Genomic DNA, 11,532 nt, shown 5'->3' on the forward strand with positions numbered 1-11,532 from the left:
GGGGAGTAATGAAAGGCATCCACATTGGAAAAAAAGAAATGCAAAATAAAAAAAAAAGGAAAAAAAGAAATGTAACTATCTTTATTTGCAGATGACATGATCCTATATGTAGAAAATCCTAAACAAAAGTTACAAAAACCCTACTAGAATTAATAAATACATTTAGCAAAGTTTAAGACTACAGGATCAATACATAGAAATTAGATGTTTCTATATACCAGCAATAAACAATCTGCAAAGGAAATTAGGAAAATTCCATTTACAATAACATACAAATAATAAAATAATCAGCAATAAATTTAATTAGGGGGGTAAAAGATTTATACACTGAAAACTATAAAATAATGCTGGAGGAAACTTTAAAAGGCCTAAATAAATGGAAATGCACCTCATATTTGTGGATTGGAAAAGTTAATATTGTTAAGATGGCAATATTACCGAAAGCAGTCTGCAGTACAGATTCAATGCAATCCTTATCAAAATTCCAACAGCCTCTTTTTGCAGAATGTAAGAGTTGGAAACCTCAAATTTATATGGAATGTCAGTGACCTTTTTTTTTTTTTATCAGAAATGGAAAAGCTATGATACCTTCAAATTCATATGGAATTGCAGGGGACTCTAAATAGCCAAAAGAATATTTAAAAAAGAATAAATTTGAAGGACTCACTTCTTGATTTAAAAAATCACTACAAAGCTAGAGTAATCAAAAAACTTTGATATTAGAACAAGGGTAGGCATATAGAGCTATGGAATAGTTAACAGTCCAGAAATCCATGTGCAAAAGGATGCAGATTCACACTTTATAAACTTCATACAAAAAAATAGCCCCAAATGGGTCAATGATCTAAATATGAGTGAAAATCATAATATTCTAGCTAGAGGGAAAGCGAGAGGGAGACGGACGTTGAGAGAACGAGAGGGTAGGAGAGAAAATGGCATCCACGTATTACAGTACCTATAGCCAAGCTGCAGCCCAGCAGGGCTACAGTGCATACACCGCCCAACCAACTCAAGGATATGCACAGACCACCCAGGCATATGGGCAGCAGAGTTCTGGAACCTATGGACAGCCCACTGAGGTCACCTATACCCAGGCTCAGACCACTGCGACCTATGGGCAGACCGCCTATGCAACTTCTTATGGACAGCCTCCCGCTGGTTATACTACTCCAACTGCCCCCCAGGCATACAGTCAGCCTGTCCAGGGGTACGGCACTGGTGCTTATGATACCACCACTGCTACGGTCACTACCACCCAGGCCTCCTATGCAGCTCAGTCTGCATATGGCACTCAGCCTGCTTACCCAGCCTATGGGCAGCAGCCAGCAGCCACCGCACCTGCAAGACCACAGGATGGTAACAAACCCGCTGAGACTAGTCAACCTCAATCTAGCACAGGGGGTTACAACCAGCCCAGCCTAGGATATGTACAGACTAACTACAGTTATCCCCAGGTACCTGGGAGCTACCCCATGCAGCCAGTCACAGCACCACCATCTTATCCTCCTACCAGCTACTCCTCTACACAGTCGACTAGTTATGATCAGAGCAGTTCCTCTCAGCAGAACACCTATGGGCAGCCGAGCAGCTATGGACAGCAGAGTAGCTATGGTCAACAAAGCAGCTATGGGCAGCAGCCGCCCACTAGTTATCCCCCCCAAACTGGATCCTACAGCCAGGCTCAATATAGCCAACAGAGCAGCAGCTAAGGGCAGCAGAGTTCATTCCGACAGGACCACCCCAGTAGCATGGGTGTTTATGGGCAGGAGTCGAGGATTTTCCGGACCAGGAGAGAACCGGAGAATGAGTGGCCCTGATAACCCGGGCAGGGGAAGAGGGGGATTTGATCGTGGAGGCATGAGCAGAGGTGGGCGGGGAGGAGGACTCAGTGGAATGGGCGCTGGAGAGCGAGGTGGCTTCAATAAGCCTGGTGGACCCATGGATGAAGGACCAGATCTTGATCTAGGCACACCTGTAGATCCAGATGAAGACTCTGACAACAGTGCAATTTATGTGCAAGGCTTAAATGACAATGTGACTCTAGATGATCTGGCTGACTTCTTTAAGCAGTGTGGAGTTGTTAAGATGAACAAGAGAACCGGACAACCCATGATCCATATCTACTTGGACAAGGAAACAGGAAAGCCCAAAGGTGATGCTACAGTATCCTATGAAGACCCACCAACTGCCAAGGCTGCTGTGAAGTGGTTTGATGGAAAAGATTTTCAAGGAAGCAAACTTAAGGTTTCTCTTGCTTGGAAGAAACGTCCAATGAACAGCATGCGGGGTGGTATGCCTCCCCTGAGGGCAGAGGGATGCCACCTCCACTCCGTGGAGGTCCAGGGGACCCAGGATGTCCTGGGGGCCCCATGGGTCACATGGGAGGCCGTGGAGGAGACAGAGGTGGCTTTCCCCCAAGAGGACCCCGGGGTTCCCGAGGGAACCCATCTGGAGGAGGAAACGTCCAGCACCGAGCTGGGGACTGGCAGTGCCCCAATCCAGAGTGTGGAAACCAGAACTTCACCTGGAGAACAGGATGCAACCAGTGTAAGGCCCCGAAGCCTGAAGGCTTCCTTCCACCACCCTTCCCGCCCCCGGGTGGTGACCGTGGCAGAGGAGGCCCTGGCGGCATGCGGGGAGGAAGAGGTGGCCTCGTGGACCACGGTGGTCCCGGTGGGATGTTCAGAGGTGGCCGCGGTGGAGACAGAGGGGGCTTCCGTGGTGGCCGGGGCATGGACCGAGGTGGCTTTGGCGGAGGAAGATGAGGCAGTCCTGGTGAGCCCCCTGGACCTTTGATGGAACAGATGGGAGGAAGAAGAGGCAGGCGTGGAGGACCTGGAAAAATGGATAAAGGCGAGCACCGTCAGGAGCGCAGAGACCCGCCCTACTAGACGCAGAGACCCCGCAGAGCTGCATTGACTACCAGATTTATTTTCTAAACCAGAAAATGTTTTAAATTTATAATTCCATATTTATAATGTTGGCCACAACATTATGATTATTCCTTGTCTGTACTTTAGTATTTTTCACCATTTGTGAAGAAACATTAAAACAAGTTAAATGGTAGTGTGACGAGTTTGTTTTCCCTTCTTTTAAAGATGGTTGTTTAAAGACTAAACAATGGGAACCCCTTGTGAGCATGCTCAGTATCATTGTGGAGAACCAAGAGGGCCTCTAACTGTAACAATGTTCATGGTTGTGATTTTTTTTTTTTTAAATAAAATTCCAAATGTTTATAAACAAAAAAAAAAAAAAAAGAAAAAGAAAATAATAACATTCTAGAAGAAAACATAGGAGTAATTCTTTTTAATGACTTTGGGTTTGGCAGTAGATTCTTAGATATGACACCAAAAGTGCAAGCAACAAAATAAAAAATAGATAAGTTGAACTTCATCAAAATTTAAAATTTTTGTGTATCCAAAGACATTATAAATAAAGTGAAAAGATACCCTGCAAAATGGGAGGAAATATTTACAAATCATATATCTGATAAGTGATAAGCATCTGGAATATATAAAAAACTCTTACACCTCAACAATAAAAAGATAAGCAACCAATTTAAAAAGAGGGAAAGAATTTGGAAATTTCTCCAAAAAAGATAAAAAAATGATAAACAAGAACATAGAATAATGTTAAACATCATAAGTCATTTGGGGAAAGAAAATAAAAATCACAGTGAGCTACCACTCTACCCAATAAGATGCCTAGAATTTAAAAAGGAAGAAAGAAGGAAAGGAAGGAAAGAAGGAAGGAGGGAAGGAAGAGAGAGAGAAAGGGGGCAAATATTGGCAAAAATGTAAAGAAATTAGAATACTTGTCCATTGCTGGTGGGAATGTTAAAATGGTTCAGCAGCTCTGGAAACATTTTGGTGGCTCCTGAAAATCTTAAACATAGAATTATGATATAACCCACCACTAGGTATGTACCCATAAGAATTGAAAACAGGTACTTGGACAAATATTTATCTATTCATCTGGGATTGCATTAGCACTATTAACAATAGCCAAAAGGTATAAACAACTCAAGTGCTCTTCAACAGGTGAATGCACACACAAAAAAATTTGTAATATATATATATATATATATTCAATAGACTATTACTCATCCATAAAAAGAGATGAAGCACTGATACACATTACAACATGTACGGACCTTAAAAACATGTTGTTACATGAAAGAAGTCAGATACAACTGCCAAGTTTTCTGTTTCCATTTGTACTAAATATCTAGGATAAATAAATGCATAGAGACAGAAAGCAGATTTGTGACTGTCATAAACTAGGGAGATAGGGAAATAGAAGAAAACTGTTTTGGGATGATGAAAATATTCTGAAACTTAATATACGTGATTATTACACAATATTGCTATATTATCTGCTTCTTTCAATTCTGACAGTTTCTTTCATGCATTTTGGAGCTCTACTGTTAGATGCATACCTATTTGTAATTGTTTTATTTTCTTGATGAATCAATCCATTTATCTTTATAAAATTTTATTTGTCACTAGTAACATTTATCTTGAAGTCTATTTTGACTAATATAAATATAGCCACTATACATCTCTCTTTTTTTAAAAGTTTCCATAGTTTAATTTTTTCCATCCATTTAATCTCAATCTATTTCATGTCTTTGTCTCAAATGTATGTCTTATACATTTTTAAAACTTTTCCAATTTCTGTCTTTTTACTTGTTTAATCTATTTATTTTAAATGTAGAATTTCCATCTGTAATTTCACTATTTGTTTTCTTTATGGTCTTATGCCTGTTTAGTCCTATTCCTCCATTACTGCTTTTCTTTTTATGAAATATATATATTCTAGTCTATCACTTTAATCCCTGTCATTTTTTTTCACTATAATTCTTATTTACTCTTATAGTAGTTGCCTTGGGTTTAGGTGAATTCAGTTGATTTGTATAAAATTTTGTTTCCAGATTTTCTGCAGTAATTCTTTATGGGTTTTATTTTCTTTTTATTCATTTTGATATTGAAGTGTTTTTACATGACACCAAATCTTAATGTTGTGCTTTTCTGTCAAGCTAGCAAATGTTCAGATACTTTAGTGGGTTTTGTTTTGTGTGTTTTGGTGGTGAGGAAAAGGTTGTAAGTTCTTTCACTTTATGGTCTAACACTCTTCATGGTTCCAAGTCTCAAAAACATGGAGAAGGGACTCATTAGCACAGCTGGTGTCAGTCACTTCATCCTTAAATAAAGGACATTTTGTCACTAGGGAGGATCATGTAAAAAATTCTATCTAGGACTCATTTCTTTGTAAGCCAAATGGTATTGGAGGGTAGCATTTTTAGGAAGTATTGAATTGCTTTTCCCAGAAAATGGAGAACTATTGATCAGAAAAAATAATTAGGAATCCATTATAACTACATATACAAGGGAAGGCCCTGCTACACCTATCTGAGTGCACTTTCCTACCAAACTAGAATACACAAAAGGAATAACATGGTACATGTAATCAGGCAAAATCATCAATAACTTTGATCGTGTGATCCCATTCTCAATTCTATTTGAATAACCACTAACACTTTATTCTATTTAAATTCTGCACATTCACAATACGGAATACATTTCTTTTTTCCTCCTTGAAGCTTTTACCAAGTATCATATCCACAGCTGTCAATTTTACCCAAACTTCCATAATGATAGTAACAACTTACACATTGCATTCATTGATGATATATTGTGTTTATTTTCCATTGTCTTTCTTTTTTTTTTTTTTAAGATTTATTTATTTATGATAGACAGAGAGAGAAAGAGGCAGGGACACAGGAGGAGGGAGAAGCAGGCTCCATGCCGGGAGCCCGACGTGGGACTCGATCCAGGGACTCCAGGATCGCGCCCTGGGCCAAAGGCAGGCGCCAAACCGCTGAGCCACCCAGGGATCCCCTCCATTGTCTTTCATAGAAGACATTATTATCACCTCAGTCATTATTGTCAGCTCATTAAAAATCTTGTAAGAATTATTAGTAATAGCATAGTTAAGAAACAAATATCTTTGCTGTATCATCAGTAATTAGTACCTCACACCTGGTTAAACTCCTAGTGAATTTCTGTTTGAGAACAGATTTGGGAAAGAAAGGTTTAGCATTGTTTATATGAAGCCCATTGAAAAGCCCCATGATGAGAAGACTGTTGAATTCCAGGGTAACTGACTTTTTTCTGAGACATAAACTAGCTCCCAGTACAAATAATATCTAAGTATCATCTCCGGCTAAGTGATCAAACTCCTGGTGTTGTCATATGTGAGTCAGCGCTTTGCCCACCTTGAAGCACTTATACTAATAATGATCATGGAATCAGGAGACCATCACACTATCTCTTCTCTTATCTATTTAAAGTTCATCTCAGAAGAGGAGATTCGAAGGAGTACTCATTGTTTTCCAGAAGACAAAGAAAGTGATTGAACACAGATTTTTCATGCTGAGACTCATCAAATGAGGCATTAATAACAGTAAACATGCCAGCTTACTAATTTTGACTACAGTAACAATTTGAATTTTTTAAACTCAGAATTATAAGGAATATTTAAAAAGTAAAATAATTTAAATCTAATTACCATTTTGTAACCAGAATATGCTCCAGTAAAACTAATCATACAGACTTGGCATGGGGATTTTCGTTGTTAGGATATAAACAATGATCCCTGCAGGAGTAAAAACAGCTTGTTCTTTGAAATAAATCTTCTTTTTTTATACCTGTCAATATGATTGTTGAGTTTTATAATTTTTCTTCTTGAATATGTGCAATAGATGAAAGTTTAAAGTGACATTCTCATTCAATCATTGCTTATCTCCAAGAGGTAAGGAAGTATACTTTAATGGGCAACATAGCAAGGCTTAAAAGTAGTTTATGATTTGCCTATAGAGAGGCGTGTGTAGGGGGGTGGGGCTACAATCAATAGAATCAAGTTTTTACTAATGACTCAGGTAAATATTGACCAAAATATCCCAGTCTAGACACCTGTACCTCAATGTTCATAGTAGCAATGTCCAAAATAGCCAAACTGTGGAAGGAGTCACAATGTCCTTCAATGGAAGAATGGATAATGAAGATGTGGTGGGTATATATATATATATATATATATATATATATATATATATATATATGATGGAATATTAGCCGTCAGAAAGGATGAATACCTACCATTTACTTCAATGTGGATGGAACTGGACGGTATTATGCTGAGTGAAATAAGTCAATCAGAGAAAGACAATTATCATATGGTTTCACTCATATGTGGAATATAAAAAGATAGTGTGGGCAGCCCGGGTGGCTCAGCGGTTTAGCGCCGCCTTTGGCTTAGGGCAGGACCAAGTCCCACGTCGGGCTCCCTGCGTGGAGCCTGCTTCTCCCTCTGCCTGTGTCTCTGCCTCTCCCTCTCTCTTGGGTTTCTCATGAATAAATCAATAAAATCTAAAAAAAAAAAAATAGTGAAAGGGACTGTAAGAGAAAGGAAGGAAATTGAGTGGGGGGGAAATCAGAGAAGATGACAAATTATGAGAGACTCTGGGAAACAAAGGGTTGCAGAAAGGGAAGAGTGTGGGAGGATAGGGTAGCTGACACACACTAAGGAGGGTACTCGATGAGATGAACACTGGGTGTTTATACTATATGTTGGCAAATTAAATTTAAATAAAATATTTTTTAAATCCCAGTCTATGTTAGTGAAATCTGAATAAATAATGTTATTTTTAAAAGAGATATATGTTGTTTACAAAAATATATATATTTCTCTATGTTAATTCTTAAGGCTCCTAAGGACTTGATATATGAAGTGTCTGGAGTGGGATGTAAGAGTCCATCTCCCCTAATTTTGGCTGGGCTGAATTGTACTGTAAATTTTATCATTTCTTTATTTGTTGATCTGGTCCAATTTAACAAGAATAGTATATGTTAAAATAAATGAATGATATTTCTTTATGTCCATCTATCATGACTAGAAAATTGAACCAAATTGATCTTTTGAAGTTATACAGAGAAGCCTCTCTCCCTGCCTCTTTTCTGCACCGCCCCTGTGTAGGACTGTTTATGGGAAAAAATAGATTCACTGTTTGCTTAAACCAATATATTTTGCTGCTAGCTCTGCAAGTCCAATTAACTCCTCTGACAATATGGTAAAATGAGGATATTGGATTATGTTTGTAGCCAATTAGAAACGTCATGGTTGAATAGTCATTCTTGTAACACTATTTAAAGTTATGAAATAGTGTACTAAAAAATATTTCATGGAGTAAGAAAGAAAATTTAGGAGTAATGAAGAAAAAGTGAGGAACAATTAGTTCCTTTAGATCATGATATGAAAATCAAATTGTTAGATAGGTTTAGAAGTAGTTTTTTTCTTTCTGTAAGAATCAGAATTATGTGGGGCATAAATTAGTAGAAATATTTCTCCTTATCATTAACATTATTATTACTACATTATAAAACAACATTATTGATAGAAGAGAATATGGCAAAAATGGATGGAATATTGGGTTAGGAAATAAATAGACCTAAGTCCCAATTCTATTTTTGCTACTTCCTGAGTCACAATCTCCCTCATTTGAAAAATGAAAATAATAATTTTGCTATCATGAGAATCAAATGAAATAACACACATGAAGTGCTTTGAAAAGTATAAATCAAAAGGTATAAATTTTTTAAATTTATAAATAAAAGTATAAATTAAAAATTTATAAAATAAAGTTGGAATAAAACATAAGTCTTCCAAAATTATTTTAAACTCTGGTGCAAGAAAATCTTACTTTCTATATTACAAATATTTCCAGGGAAATACTTATAAAAAGAATATTTGAGAACCAAACTTCACTTTGGGTTAAAGTAGATCTCTCATATATAAATATTTTATAAATATTTTGTGAGAATGGAGTTTCTAATATACCATGGAAAATTTGAAGAACTTATGCCAGAAAAGCAAAAATCATCTTAATTAAGTAGATCAACAAACACAGGGTGGGGGGCATGGGGCTCTTGAAGGAACTCAAAGCCAAGTGCTAAAAACCAAGCAAGTGAGCAGTGCTAAATACCAAAACCAAACGATCCCAGTCCTTGGTCCCCAGCATCAGTTCATACCCTCTCTAGCCATAGTTCAGTCCTGATTCAACCCTGGTGATAGCAATTCCCTTCAACAATACTTCTCAGATGGCATTATCACTCACAGCTAAAAATAAGAAAACTGAGGCTCAAGGAGGTCAAGTAATCTCCTCAAAGTCACAGGCAAGAATTGTAGTTGATCTAAGTTTTACTCAAGATCTCCAAAGCTCATGCACATTCATTCCTTTAAAAAGGGGGATCCCTGGGTGGCTCAGCGGTTTGGCGCCCGCCTTTTGCCCAGGGCGCGATCCTGGAGTCCCGGGATCAAGTCCCGCATCAGGCTCCCGGCATGGAGCCTGCTTCTCCCTCCTCCTGAATGTCTGCCTCTCTTTCTCTCTATGCCTATCATAAATAAATAAATAAATAAATCTTTAAAAAAAAATACTGCATTCCTTTAAAAAGAAATTAGGTATTCCTTTTGAAGTGGCAAGTCCACTTCCATCTTTGTAATCATGTGTACTTAAAACAATTTCCTTCCTTTGATCTCGCATAGTCAAAACACCACATGTTCCCAATTACATAATTAAAAGAGAAGCAGAGATAGTACCTGGAGGAACCAATGAGGGCAACAGCAAGGACAGATGGGTCTCCTCATTCCCCAACAGAGTTAGAAGGCAGAACTAGATAATGGGTCATCAAGCTGCTCTTAACACTCACATGGCCACCATGAGCTGGGAAAGCTAGGGTAGGCATACTGGGAGGTAGATGGCTACCCCATCATTATCTATAGAACCACTGGCTAGCCCTCCAGCACAAAGGAGTGTTTATTTTCCCTTTTGCACAGCTGAAACAAAGAAGAAAAAAGTGATCATTAATCATGATGAACAGCTTTTTCTAAGCTTCTTGGAAACTACCTTTAACTAGGAACAGCTTTGGGCATGAGCATGCACAGACTCAAAGTAATCTAGTTGGTGAAGCCACCCAAGGTTTCTAAAACCAACCTTGAAACAACTTGCTTGAATTTCTCTTACTTGTAGCAATTATTTTTTTTAAAGATGTTATTTATTTATGAAAGACACACAGAGAGAGAGAGGCCAAGACACAGGCAGAGAGAGAAGCAGGCTCCATGCAGGGAGCCTGATGTGGGACTCGATCCTGGGTCTCCAGGATCACAACCCTGAGCCGAAGGCAGGTGCTAAACTGCTGAACCACCCAGGGATCCCACTTGTAGCAATTATTAATCCTTAAGTCTCTTTGGTTCCTATGCTGGTAACTGGTGAAATGCAAGTAAAGCAAAGGTTATGATCTAGTACTAGAAGGGAAGACAAATATGAAGAAAGTTCTGCTATAGGTGGAAAAACAGCCTAATGGTATTCTTTTAATATATAAAGCATTATTTTCCTAATATTTAATATTGCTATAAGCATCAGTTGGTATAAATGTCTGAGCTAAAATTTCACATAATGTTAGGGCTAGAGTCTGTGCCCCATAAAAACTAAGATTTGGGCAAAGAAGAAAGTTGAAAGAGTAAGATAGATTAAAGCAAATGGTGCTTCTCTGCAGAAGGTGATGGATATATGAACAGACAGAAACAGAAATATTATCTTACAGAGACAGACACACAGAAATACAAATTGAGACATAATTTGACAGAATCAGAGACACATTTAGACACAGAAAAATCTGTAATGGTTTTAAGCTATCAAATTTAATTCCCATAAGATCTGTGAGATCTCTGAATTCTTAAAACAACTGCTCTTCTATTTGCATAAATTTGCTTAAGTATATTTCTTTTTCTTACAAACCAAAAATATACAGCTTTTATAGTCATAAGTTTAAAAAAAACAATCTATGTAGTTCATTTGTGAATTGGATTGGAATATTGAAACTCTCATGATTCCTATAAAGTGTAACTCCTGACACAAAAGATTTTGAACATTCTCCTTAGGCAGAGCACTATGCTCTCATTGAACTCTATGCTTGGAAGTGCTAAAATATCCAATGGTGATAGATTTCAAATCCAAACATCTTTAAGGAGATTCAAAGAAAGAGTTCAACTCAAATTTAGAGCAACTTTGGTGCAAACCAGGGCCTCAGCCTTATACAGAATAGGCAGTGTTTTGAATAGAAGGAAGCTCAAGTCTCATCTTAATTCATTGAACTCATGGGAAAAGACACAGAATCACAGAGACAATATAGAGATGGGACTTTTGGAAAGACTGTATAAGGATCTCCACAAATCCTCTCCCCCAAATAATGGCAATAAAACCTGACAACAGTTTCAAAAGTGAACATTTAAAATCTCTAATAATTGGGGCACCTGGGTGGCTCAGTGGTTGAGCATCTGCCTTTGGTTCAAGTTGTGATCTTGGGGTCCTGGGATCGAGTCCCACATCAGATTCCCTGCAGGGAGCCTGCTTCTCCCTCTGCCTATGTTTCTGCCTTTCTGTGTATCTCTCATGAATAAATAAATAAAATCTTTAAA

The 11,532-nt window shown here is 38.0% G+C and overlaps 1 pseudogene; it reads left to right on the top strand.

The window, feature by feature from the left end:
• Positions 1-932: 932 nt before the first annotated feature.
• On the top strand, positions 933-3,066 carry LOC129493725 (RNA-binding protein EWS-like; annotated as a pseudogene).
• Positions 3,067-11,532: the final 8,466 nt, after the last annotated feature.

The sequence above is a fragment of the Nyctereutes procyonoides genome, unplaced genomic scaffold (genome assembly GCF_905146905.1).
Source record: "Nyctereutes procyonoides isolate TBG_1078 unplaced genomic scaffold, NYPRO_anot_genome, whole genome shotgun sequence".
NCBI classification, from domain to species: Eukaryota; Metazoa; Chordata; class Mammalia; order Carnivora; family Canidae; genus Nyctereutes; species Nyctereutes procyonoides.